The 13,558-nt window shown below is 34.9% G+C and overlaps 1 protein-coding gene and 1 long non-coding RNA gene across 12 annotated transcripts in view; one reads left to right on the forward strand and one right to left on the reverse strand.

Moving 5' to 3' along the window:
* LOC147476621 (uncharacterized) overlaps nucleotides 1-13,558 on the reverse strand; it is a 95,506-nt gene that overhangs the window by 63,995 nt on the left and 17,953 nt on the right. The window lies entirely within an intron of this gene.
* On the forward strand, nucleotides 1,635-13,529 carry LOC147476627 (uncharacterized). 11 transcript variants are annotated; one of them, XR_015207227.1, is made up of 9 exons: nucleotides 1,635-2,031; nucleotides 2,261-2,458; nucleotides 4,687-4,724; nucleotides 5,860-6,361; nucleotides 6,510-6,547; nucleotides 8,171-8,485; nucleotides 8,566-8,732; nucleotides 10,885-11,071; nucleotides 13,193-13,529. It is a non-coding gene; the product is annotated as an uncharacterized LOC147476627 (long non-coding RNA). The 11 variants fall into 11 exon arrangements; XR_015207222.1 differs by lacking the exon at nucleotides 8,171-8,485 and having other exon boundaries at nucleotides 1,642-2,031; nucleotides 10,994-11,071; XR_015207223.1 differs by lacking the exon at nucleotides 8,171-8,485 and having other exon boundaries at nucleotides 1,642-2,031; nucleotides 10,994-11,071; nucleotides 13,222-13,529.

Consider the following 13,558-nt stretch of genomic DNA (forward strand, 5'->3'; position numbering starts at 1 on the left):
GCATTCATGGAACATAGGCAGCGCAAGGGCCAAAAAGCGCAACACCGCAGAACAGACATATAATGAAAGAGTGGTGTGGGTGCATGTGATCTATTTTACTACAAGGGAATGTTGGTTCAAAATTTTTTTAATCCACCACTTTCACGTATTATAACACATGTTACCCTATGACTGGTTCAAGCCCGTAAAGCACCAGTATCTTAGGCATTGCTTTTTCGATTCTCTATGGCATTTCATTAACCCATTTCTTTTGTAATATCCTATTCCAAAATAGTGGGAGACTATTAGTATTTTGAAATAATGGGGGATTGTTGGAATCTTTATTGTTTTTTTAAATACTAGTGTGTGTGTACAAAGTGGAGGAGATGAACAAAGAGTGTTCTCTCCACTTTAATGCATAGAAGATAGTCCCACATTGGTTATCCACATCTAGCAAGTGAAGTATAAGAGACATTCCTCTACCATAAGGGTGTGCCCTTATGGTACAAATACTTTTGTGTTAAGAGGGAGGACTCACCCAAAGCCACACACGCGCACGCATCGAGTTGCGTCGTGTCGTGTCGGGCTTGGGCTTGGGCTTGGGCTTACTGTTGTGTCTAGTGGGTAGTGGATTGATCAATTGCCTAAACTTATTTTTGCTTTTGCTTCAGCAGCAAGTTACGGTGTTCTACTACGAGTTGGTCTCTCTTCCTTATCTGTTTAGGAGACCGACTGTTGTGACCGGCCAAACCTCTATATAAATAGGATTGTGCGTCCATAGAGGGTATTCAATTCAACATAACTCATTAAACCAATCCCAGAGAAACAAAACTCGCAAACCCCAGCCTATTCTTCTTCTCTTCTTACTATAGCCGCCAGAGAGAGTTATATTACTGTTTTAGAGAGTAGTTTGTTCTAGTGCAAGTCAAACTTCTGTACACCATTGCATCCTGTGAGAAAGACGTCACTGCTACCTTTCTACACCATTGGAAGGGGCAAAATATTTCCTTAAGGACAACCTAATCCACGCCCTGGTTGTTCCCTATTACTGCTGTCCTTATCTCTTCATTGTTTTCTTTATTCACATATATACAATAGCTCCTAAAGGCAAATATATATAGCACCCTAACCACAAAAATGTCATTCTAATGGGACTGCTAAAAGGGTCTTAAATTTGGAATGAATCAAAAACCCAGCCAAAGTTAAGACCTTCGCTAGCATCTGCTATAATAAGTTCGGGAGACGGACGACATAGTTTTTTGTCCGTCAAATTTCGAGTTAAATTTCTCGAAAAAAATTCAAAAAATAATGGACAGACGGTAGAAACTATGCCGTCCGTATCATTTAGCACTTCAAAATAGACAACAAAAAATTTAAAAATAATGGACGATTGGACTTGCTCTAAAAGAAACTATGCCAATCCCTTGATCATTTAGATGCATGTACTTCAAAAAGTAGAAAAAACAACAGGCGATTGGATTAGTTTTTTATTTTCATAGCCAAATTTCCAAGACCTACAAACAATAGAGTAAAGGCCCACCATGACTATCAACTCAAAACTGAAAACAAGCAAAGATATTACCTGCATTATAATAGTTCTCAAAATGGACTTGCTCTAAAATGAAATACTCCGCCCATACCAATCCTTGCCAATGTTAATAGATGCATGTACAAACCTTGAGAGGAAGTAGAAGAAGAAAAAACTCAGTCCATAGGCGCTTAGGACTAAAGTGTGTCTTAAGCATTCATCATATTTCCACTTCCAAGACCTACAAACTTCAATAGAGTAATACTATAAACCACCATGACTATCAACTCAAAACTGAAAACAAGTAAAGATATTACCTGTTAGTTTGTGGGTTTGTGGGTGGAGAGAGAGAGAGAGTTAGGATTTGGTTGAGAAGGAGAAGGAGAGGAATAGATAAGGACAGATAGACAGAAACCAACCAACTTAGTTTTTGTCCGCCATACCCCTTTTTTCTGCGCAGATCGTTCGCTCCACTCACTTGAAAAATCTTCGACCTATGGTGCGATCTTCTCAGAAATTAAAAGGTTCATTTCAAGTACTGTTTTTTACATAGACATGATGCAAGCCCTTCTTGAGTTATTTTATATGATGTTGGTCAGTTCAATAAACCTCACTTGGCAGTTGGCATGGTGCATATGATTATGTTAGCGACAATTTCAAGAGTATATGATAAGAGTACATATAAAATAAATCGTTACTATTTTAGCTAGTGTTAATATATGTTTTCTATTTTTTTTGTTTGCTTTTTTGCAGAGCAATTTTGTTATAATGATCTTTCTTCTCTTTATTTCTTGACGGCTACGATAAGACATTTTATTGCACTAGTAAAATGGCTGAGGTGGGGCTGAGGTGGCAGATTGTTGCAGGTAGCAGATTTATTCTCAAATCCCGGAGATGGGTGAAGCAGCTGAATATTTGGGTTATATGCTCAGTCGATGAAATTTTGCTGTGGTAATTATCCGATAGTTTTATAATTTATTTGTTTTAGTTTGAAATTCCTATGTTGCTTATAATCTCACTTTACCAATATTTAAGTGTTATCTCGACTCATAAGTATTTAGGTTCAAAAATGGATCCTTGTATTCTACTAAGTCTTAGATTACTTTTAGTTAAATTCGTTGTGTATTTTATTAAAAAAATAAAAAATAAATAAAATCAGAAGAAACAAAATGATGCTTTGTGGCAATTAAGTAAAAGAAGGTTTTGAGAAGGTGGCTGTGTTATTGGTAGGTTGGTGAACGGTCCATAATACAACACTTTGAGAGTCTAAAGTTGTTGAATGCTAGGATGCTATCTCTGGAAACTAGTTTAGTGATCAAACTTTTGAGGTTGATCAGCATGATTTTAGATGTGATATTTACAACGAAAGTACTCATATAGGCGTAAATTGGTTTATAGCCTTCACATTCTTCTCCTTGGGGATCTAAGTCATCAGGTTGGGTTCATACTTTTTACATTAAAGCATGTGAGAATCTTTGAAAAATGACCTACCTGCTCTGCATACATCATACTCTATAATGTTCCAGAGACTTCCTGAGGACCAAATACATCTTGGTTCCATTGCTTTAAGTCCTTCTTTAGCCTCTGTAGTTTCTTAGAGGCCAGCATTAGTGGTCCACCAATTGGTTCCTATTATAGCCACATGCCTAGTGTATTCTGGGGGGTGGTTAATGAAATAAAATGAGAATTTTTTGGCTTGAGTTCATGAATGTGGAGGTTAAATTTTGAACAATTAAAATAGAAGTACTGCAGTCTATATTTCTAGAGACAGAAAATAAAATTGTAGTGCCACGCTAGGTTGGAAGAAAGTTGTTGGAACGAGTAGCTTGCTTGACGCAATTGCAAGCCATATGTTTAACTGGAGAAGTTATGGCAACCCCCATTAAGAGGATCAGCTCCAGCACAACTACCTTGTACTGGCTGAGCTGTGCTTGTCGTCAAGAAAGGAATACATGGGTATAAAAATGGCTCCACCTCTGGCAAGTAACTACAAGTTCAATGTGACTGAAGAGATGTATCGTATTACATTTTAAAATATAGATTTAAGTGACATATATTAGTACTTAAAACTTTTAATGCAATTGATGGGTTAGCAATCAGATTCAATTTAAGCAATATAAAGCAGTGTTGTACACATTATACACACTGCGGGTCTTTAGTGGTCAGATCCAATCATTCAGTTTTATGACATCAATTCGCTCCATTAAAGTTGATGCAGTTGATTCTCTTTTAAAACTTCTTTACTTTTTCCAAGTATGCTATTATAATGCCGAAGATAAAAATATGCTATCCTTACCCTTTTGGATAGAGAATGGATCGTATTCTTCTCGCATGTGCCTTCTCAAAGGGTGGAAAGAGAATTGCATGGAAGGTGTTTGGGGGCTATTCTTCTTGTCACTTTTTAACAATCCGTGGAAGTTAGTAACTAATATCAAGAAGGCACTTTGTGGGGAGGTTATCTCTCAACCGCTTTCTAGCAAGACCATATAGATGTTGGAGCATCTCCCTAGTGCTATTGTTTGGATATTGTGGAAAGAGAGAAATACTAGGATCTTTGAACAAGTGGAAATGTAACTACACAAAGTGGTGAAGGGATAAAAGAGGAGTTACCTCATTGGGCAGGCAGTAATCCTAGTTTCAAAGGGGTGACTTTTCAAGATTTCATTTGTAATTGGAACACTCTTTTTTTGTGAAATGGGTTTGTAATTGGGTTGGGGTACTTGTGGGGGCTTGTAGAGTCTTGCTACAAGAACCATTAGTCGTAAGTTCCTATAAATTTTGAAATGTTAATTATGGCATGCTTGATAACAGGATTTTCCCACTGGCAAATGGGATTTTCTTAAAGGGTTATTTGCCGCTGCTTGTTTCGAAATATCGGACTAGCAAAAATAAAATAAAAATGCCGGCAAAACAATCACGTGACTTGATTTTCTCACTTGCGGGAAAAAAGTATCCATGTGAGGCTGGATAATTTTTGCCACTGAAAAATCAATCAAAATTTTCCCACCTTCAACCTTAATCGTGCAAAATCATTTGCTAACATCTCTCTCTCTTTCTCAACCCTAATCACTAATAGTGACCGCTTTCTCTCTCTCAATTTTTGGATCAATTTTACTTTCAATTTCATTAAAAAAAATCAATTTCAATTGCTTAACTTTGATGTTGTATTTGATAACTAGATTGGGGGATTTCCTTCTCTTTCTTCGTTCGAATCAAGGTGAGAAATTTAAATGGTTTTCATTGATTCTTTGATTTTATTTTATTTTTCATTTGATGGTTTGCATTAACTGGGTATCAAAAATTATTTCAATAGACATGATTATATGAATGCCAAATCCTTCTAGGCGTAATTTCTGGCGCACCCAAATACTATTTCATTTAAAGAAGTCAAAGAAGTGATAACATAGATAATGAATAAATGTTTTTATAAGGTAAGATGCATATAAGGGATATATTTTGGTTGTGTGTCATGGTAAAGTCATTTGGTTTGTATATTACGTAGTGTTAGGATTTATTCTTGGTTTAATTATTAAGTGTGCAAATTATATGTATTTTATATTTATTTGCGCATGATTTTAAATTAATTTGAATGGCTAATGTAATTTAATTTGGTATTCAAATTCTATGGACGAACTGATAGTTATAGAATTTGTTTGTCTTTTTGTTGTTTTTTTTTTCTTTCTTATTTTACTATATGAGTATTTTAGGCGTAATACAGGTGGTCAAAAGTTGAATAAACAAAGGAAATTCTGTCAAAATATTTTTAGCTCTTTTGTTTTATAAAAAAACAAGTTAGTGTTAAAAATAGATTGCAATGGTAAAATTGTCTAAATGATTTATACCGTTATTACTAAGTACAGGAAAGATATGATTAGCATTGGTTGAGGCATGAATATTAGAATTAGATGTAGGAAAAGCGCCCGACACAGTTAAGGCAACATTGGAATATCCATAAAAGCTTGGAGTTTCTTTTTACTCTTGTCAGTTCATCTTCTTCTTTAGTTTTTAATATTTTTGATATCACTAAAAGTACAGTTTGGTTCCAGAACACGGTGCACCTACGGGTGATCTGAGAGTTCCTACTTGTTTAAAGATTGGTTAATTCCAATCACAAGTCCGGATTCCGGTTTCTAATTTGACTATAATTGTTTGATATTGTTAATATTTGGATGTTTGACTATTAGAATTAAATGTAGAAAAAGCGCTAGACACAATTAAGGCAACATTGAAATTTGAGTTCAGTTATAGGATCATGTACTTGATCTATGTATTTTTAAATAGGAATCATCAAATTTAATTATTTTTTTCGATGTATATATTAAATTATTCTCGTTTGTGTTAAATGAGATTAGAAATGCCAAAGGGATTTGATATCGGGTGGGACCACGCTATCTGTATCCCTGGAAATAAAAACGAGACAAATACAAATACTGTAATAAGATTTTAGCTGGAGGTGGTATTACAAGGCTTAAATTACATCTTGGCGGAAGGAGCAAAAATGTTGAGAAATGTTTGAAGTGTGGAAAGGAAATTCGAGACATGTTCCGACAAATAATTGAATCCGGAATTGAGAAAAGAAATGAAAAAAACAAAGCTCAAGAATATTATAGAGCTACCATGTATGCACACCCTCCTGGAGAAGACTCAAACGAGGATGACTATGAGTTCGAGATGGTTTGGCAACAATCTAGAAATGAGTACCAGAGGTTTTGCGAGGAGGGCTCCAACCACAGAGAACACCAATGTCTTTCTTCTCCCGTTCGAAGAGCACTAGGCATCCCGAGCTCATTGATGTTGATTCGCTAAGAAGGCCTGATGTTTATCAACCATCTGTCCACCAGATGACGCCAGCCGGTAAGTCAAAAGCTCAGAAGTTTAGAACAGCTGTGGCTAGATTTGTACTTTGGGGAAACTTTCTCTCAATTTTTGGATCAATTTTACTTTCAATTTCATTAAAAAAAATCAATTTCAATTGCTTAACTGTGTTGTATTTGATAACCAGATTGGACGATTTCCTTCTCTTTCTTCGTTCGAATCAAGGTGAGAAATTTAAATGGTTTTCATTGATTTTTTCATTGATTGTTTGATTTTATTTTATTTTTCATTTGATGGTTTGCATTAACTGGGTATCAAAAATTATTTCAATAGACATGATTATATGAATGCCAAATCCTTCTAGGCGTAATTTAGGACATGAGCAACTGGATTTGTTGTAGAATTTGAGTTTCGTTAGCTATATTGATCTAACATTGGTGGGAGCCATGGTGTGCTAGCTTTATTGTTGGATCGGTTTGCATTGAGGATCACGAGACTCGAGTCTCACTACATAGGACAGATCAATCTAGCCTAATATAGGATTGAGACTTTGCTGTTTTCTTCGAAATCATTTTCTCTATTATAGCCATTGTGCAATGGGTTTCAAGAACAATCTAGCCTAAAAGTTTATTCTTACTGTGATTTATTATGTGTTTTTGCACTTGTATGAGTTTTTAATTGTATTTTGAAATGCGGTTGAGTAGTGATATTCAGTTTAATGCTTATGACCTCGAGAAAACCTCTATTGATCTGGTTATGCTTCTTATATTAAATTAGATATATGTCCTTGATTCTATCTAAACATCAAGTTTGTTTGATTATCAAATTATTGCAAGAGGGACAATTTAGCATCAAACTCAAAGGGAGTTAATGTAAACTAAAAAGGGAGTTAAATGTATAAAGGATGAAAATGTGGGATTATTGGAACTTACCAGTTCTTTTCAAGTGCGCACATGTGAGTAATGGAGTCTGTGGATCTTCTTCTCGCATGGTTTATTTGTTTGCTTCGCAGAGAGAGAGAGACGCCAAATAGAAAGTGTGTATGCATGCCTTGTCGTGCAGTGCTTTGACAGGTTTGTGGTAACAACTAACCTAGACTGGGGAATCTTTATTACAAAATTAGATAAAAAAAAAATGAACAAACTGCTGAACCAAGTGCTGATTCAGTATAATTTTTAAGAAGATGGGCATGTTGTAATTTCTCTATTTGAGTACTTTATATCCTCTTTGTTTTTCCTAAACTAGTTTGATTAGTTTCACCTTTGTTAAAAACTTTAGTATTAGTCCAGTATAATTGAAAATTGATTGATCTTGATATTATGTTCTTTCTTACCTGATCACCTTCACCTATTAATTGTTGTCTTATTACGCCTAGTTTGGAGTTTGAACATAGAAAGTTAAGAATCAATGTTATATTTGAAAGCCTGTCCATCACCTTTATTTTTCTCCCACTTTATGATGATATATACCTATAGCTATTCAATGACCACATACAAAGATGAATGGGAAAATGGATGAATTCCATTTCACAACTCATCATGCCCTTTTGAACATGAAAGGTCTCCATTTGAGGGTTGTAGAGGGCTAGCACCACTTAATCAGTAGTAATCATGATATATATGACTTTGGTTAATCACAACTTTGGTTAGTCTTTTAAATTTGAATTCTTATTAATGAATTGTTGCTTTAATTATGATTTTTAATGGATAAGATTGTCTTTTTAAGTTTGAGTTCTTATTAATGTATTTATATTACAAGAACATATGGTTGTAGGTTGCTAGTAATTAATATTTCTTGGTTTTTTATTTCTTTGTTTGTAATGGTGATAGTTTTCGTAATTATGGCCAGTCACAAGCAAACTTGTTGGTGTCCCATGATGGATTATATACTAATTGAGGTCTTGTTGAGAAAAACTTTAAATAGTATTGGTAGAAATTTAGACAATGGGTGGGAGATCGAGACCTAAAAAGAGGTGGCTGGGGTTTTGAATCAACGATTGAACATGTTAGTGGGAGATGAGAATATACGTTCTAGGCTTAAAACTATGAAGAAAGATTACCTAGCTGTCAAGCCGGTTGTCAAGGCTACTTGGTATGGTTTTTCATACAACCAATAAACCAACGGTATTGATGTTGATCATATCGCATAAGAAGAGTATTGTGGGTAATATATTTTACTACATTGTAACAAATTATTACTATGTCTTATTACAATATCTCATAAGAAATTGTTTATTGTTATAGGCACATCCTACAGCGAGGCTCCTACAAGAGAATATGGTCCTCATTTTGTGCAAACTTGTATCATATTGGGGAATAACTATGTGCATTCTACTAGCAATGTTGGTGAAAGCTCTGGTGTAGTTGGTATCACAAGCTGAGAGGGGGCCCAAATTCTCATAAACTAAAAGGTTCATTTCAAACTTTTTCCATGGTTCTTTTTAAGTACATTTTTTACATAGAAATGTTACAAACTGGAAAGCCCTTCTTGAACATTCATAGTTATTTAATATGTTGTTGGTCAATTCAATAACTTGGCAGTTGCCATTGTGCATAAGATTAATTTAGCAACAATGTTTCTTTTTCAATTGGACAACCTCACTTTATAGAGTTATTAACTTATTAGTACCCTGTACTTGCCAAAATATTTCTAAATGGTATCTGAACTTTTTTTTTCGCCTAATTGTACCATGAACTTCCAAATTATTACAATTTGGTATATTTAGACATTTATCTGACCAAAATGCCTCTACATATTTAATTTCTAATTTGCAACTAAGTGTATCTTCTTCATCCACCCATGCCACCACCTCCACCCCGTCACCACCAACCCAATTTTTTTTTTATCTAAAAGGAGGTGTGGTGGTGGATGAAGAAAGTAAATAACCAGTGGCGGAGCCAGGAATTAGTTTCAGTGTGAGCCGTAACCACTACAAGTTTTCAACTTAACTCAACTAGGGTGCACACAACTACACAAGCTTATTTAGTTTGTTTTCTTTTAATTAAGCATTTGTTAATCTATATATACTTTATGTAAACTAACAATTCTTAGTTTAGTTTGTCAATATTTGAAAACTAAAATTATATTAATATTTTTAAGAAACTGAGATTTCCTAATTCTTAAGTGTTGGATTACAACTTACATCAACTAGTTAGCAGGGGCGGTTCAAGCCATTTGGGGGCTCTAAGTGAAGTTCAAAAAGCTGCCTTCTACCATTGATTATGCTCATTTCTCTTATTTATGCCTCTAATATTTTGTTTATATATCTATTGTGTGGACATCCTAATGCAAGGTAAATAATTGCTACAAATAGAGCGACAATAAATAAAGAAATTGTTTTTTTTCCGTGTTCTTATTATTTAGATAAATTAAAAGTTTTTTGTAGGAGAAGTGAGGGGAACGAGGGGTTTGTTTATTGAAAATGATTGTATTTTCTTGTGTTCAATGCATTAATGTTTTTTCAATTGTTATTATCAGTTCTTAACTATTATAAAATAATTAAAAGTAAAAAAATGAAATCCAAATAAATTAGGGTCAATTATTAGTGGGCTGACTTGGGGGCCCTTTGGACTGCTAGGGCCCTAAGCAGCTGCAGGGTAGAGCCGGTCCTGCTAGTTAAAATAATTAGTTTAGCTTTGCATAGGTTTAATTTGTTCATTATGTTATTGATTTATTAATTGTTGTAGCTTTTTCTTAAACAAGCTAGGTGTCTATAATCTATTTTTCGGTTTTTTTTCCCTCTTTCTCAGTTTCTGATAAAATGTCACGTGCGAAATGTCACATATATAAACGCCACTTGGTTTGTAACAATCAAAGAAGTATTCAAGCATAAACTACAAAAGGTTTAGCGTATCATTATCCTTGTTTGCAAAAGTAAGTATTCTTTTGTTTTCAGTGAAAGTGGCCCCATCTATTTCCATTAAATCCTACGGGTCTAGTCAAAAGCCTTTACAATTATGCAATCAGCTGTTATATGTCTCTTTTTTACAACAAATAATGCCCTTACTCATTGAACAAGAGAAAGAATTCATGGCATAGTGGTTATTTCACCAATTTCCAATTTAGCAACTCAAAACAACTTTCTATCTTTGCCAAATTTCAGGGTGAGCCAAGGTGTACCCTGGTCCCCCTTGGCTCCGCCACTGTAAATAACCACAGTCGGATTCACTTTATTGGGACGGATTAGATGACTCTAATAACTTAAGTGGAGTGACAATTTAGAAATTAAGGACAAAGATATTTTGGTCAGACAAATATATAAAGGTACCAAATCGTAAGAAATTCGAAATACGTGGTACAATTAGGCTAAAAAAAAAGTTCGGTACCCCTTCGAAATATTTTGGTAAGTACTAATAAGTTAATAACTCCACTTTATAAGACTAGTTACCTAGACTAAATCCTTATTAGAAATGATAAATAATAAATAAAAATAAAATAAATATTAAGAAATAATAAGATTTTTTTTTTTTAAAAAATCCTTACTATTTTAGCTAGTTTATGGAGTGTCATTTGAATATTGTTAATATTTGTTGTTTTTTATTTTTATTGTTTTGCTTTTGCAGAGCAATGTTTTTATAATGATCTTTCCTCTCTTCATTCCTTGACGGAAATGAAAACACATTTTCTAACTCCACTGAAGTGGTTGAGGTGACAGCCAGTTGCATGTCACAGGTTTCTTCTCAAAGGCCGGAGATGTGTCAAGAAGTTGCTTAGTGGGTTCTTTGCTTGGACAATAGAATCCTGCTGGTGGTAATTATCCAAAAATTTAAAATTTAATTGTTTTAGTTTGAATTTCCTTTGTTGCTTAAAATCTCACTTTACCAATATTTAAGTGTTATCTCGACTTGTAAGCAGTTAAGTTCAAACTGGATATTGTATTTAAGTCTTAGATTACCTTTAGTTTAATGTGGTATGCCTGATATTAAAAAATTAAAAATAAATAATAAACAATAGGAAGAAGAAACCAAATGATGCTTGGTGGCTATTAAGTAATAGAAGGTTTTGAGCTGTGTTATTGCTAGGATGACGAACGTTCCATAACACAAACACTTTAAGACTCTAAAATTGTTGAATGCTAGGATGCTATCTCTGGAAAGTAGTTTAGTGATCAAACTTTTGAGCTTGATCAGCATGATTTTAGATATGATATTTACAAAGAAATTACCCATAGAGGCCTAAATTGGTTTATAGCCTTCACTTTCTTCTGCTTAGGGATCTAAGTCATCAGGCTAGGTTCATACTATATACCTTGAAGCATGTGTGAATCTCTGAAAATTGACCTAACTGCTCTGCATACATAAGATAAATACATAAGATAAATGCGAAATTTTCATATTTGAGTTCATGAATGTGGAGGTTATGTTTTAAAAATAGATACGCTATGGGACTTGTGTATTGCAGTCTATATTTCTAGAGACAGAAAATGAGATTGTAGTGCTACACTTGGCCTGAAGAAAGTTGTTGAAGCGAGCAGCTTGCTTGACACAATTGCAAGCCATGCATTTAACTGGAGAAGTTATTGCGACCCCCTTAAGAGGATCAGCTCCAGCACAACATCCATGTGCTGTCTGAGCTGTGCGTGTCGTCAAGAAAGGATTACATGGGTATAAAAATCGCTCCACCTCAGGCAAGTAAGAGACCTGACTGAACATCAACTGAAGCGTGACTAACAATGCCGAAAGACACATCACAGTTCTCGTCATACTTCTTTAATATCTATTGTATAAGTAGTTCCTAGCAGCAGGTGCCGACTAGCAAAGTCGGTAAAACCTTTGGGTGATGATACCAGAGGTCTGGGGCTCGAACCCCACCAGCATCAAAGAGTTACTTATCTCATTTAAAACAGGCTTGCCAATAAAAAAAAAAAGTTCCAAGCTTTGCGTGCGAATCTGTTCTAGTTTTTTTGGGTTCTTTGGAAGTGTATAGTTACTTTATGTGAAAGTGTCCACTTCAGCAACTCAATTTTCAAATTGGTATATCCGTCCGAGGAGGTGCCGTGGTCATATCTTGCATTAGTTTTCAATTTGTAGCATTGCATTGTGAAGTGGCTGATCTAATCAAAATTTTGTAGTTTGATCAAATTTGTGGCTGTGTTTACATTTTATTTTTAAGGTGTCCTACCGTCATGGAACTATGGAAGCCCTTTGAGTGCATATGTCGTGGGTATCAACATTGCTGCACTGCCTTGGGCAGATCAGCGTAGCATAGATATTACTAGTATACTGCAAAGCAGTGGGAGTGAGCGGAGTGAGAGAGAGAGACGGCAGCTTTGGGTGGGTGAAAAAGAAGGAGAGAGATATTGGAGAGAAGAAAGAATGTTTGGCGAAGAGAGAATGAGAAGAAGATGAGAAGATAGAATTTTGGGCCACATTCCCCCCTCAGTCTAGATTGTTCGTTCACTTGATTAAACTCAGAAACAATGGGGCTGCTTCCTCTTTGGGGGCTATTCTTGGCATCCTTTAACAACCGGTGGAGATTACCGACTAACATCAAGGAGGCGCTTTGTAGGGAGGTTATCTCTCAACCGCTTTCTAGTGAGGCCTTGTAGATAGTGGAGCCTCTCTGTAGTGCTATTGTTTTGATATTGTGAAAAGAGAGAAATACTAGGGTTTTTGAACAAGTGGAATGGGATTTGCACAAAGTGGTGGAAAGGATAAATGAGGAGTTACATCATTATCAGTAATCCAAGTTTCAAAGCCGCGACTTATCAAGATTCCATTTGTAATGAGAACACTCTTATATAGTTATATTGTGAAACAGGTTTTTAAACTACAGGAACTAATAGTTGTAAATTCTTGTAAAATTTTGAAATGTTAATTAGTGAATTCTATCGATAAGAAATAATATATATTTTATAACTTATCACTGCAGGACTAAATGACTAATCATTCCATACACAGGAAGCTGTTAAGTACTGATGTATGCATGCCTCGATACAATGATCACAAAGTCTTGGAGTTGTAAAAGCTTTCTTGGAACTTCATGATACATGGATGCTCACAGTAGATCTAGAACAATCAAGTAGGACGATGCCTAATCAACTAGAAGGAAATAAATATTATGTGATATATGTGGATTTAGGGTTCTGAGCCGACTCATGTTCTACTTTCACTGTGCTTGAGTGATAGTTCTGTTGTCTTTTTAATTTTTATTTATTGTTAATGAATGTTGGTTATCAGTTAATTAATAAAGGACATTTATTTGACTCTGTAGCTCAGTGTATTGATAATCTTTTTG

Source organism: Coptis chinensis, chromosome 9 (assembly GCF_015680905.1).
Source record: "Coptis chinensis isolate HL-2020 chromosome 9, ASM1568090v1, whole genome shotgun sequence".
Classification (NCBI taxonomy): Eukaryota; Viridiplantae; Streptophyta; class Magnoliopsida; order Ranunculales; family Ranunculaceae; genus Coptis; species Coptis chinensis.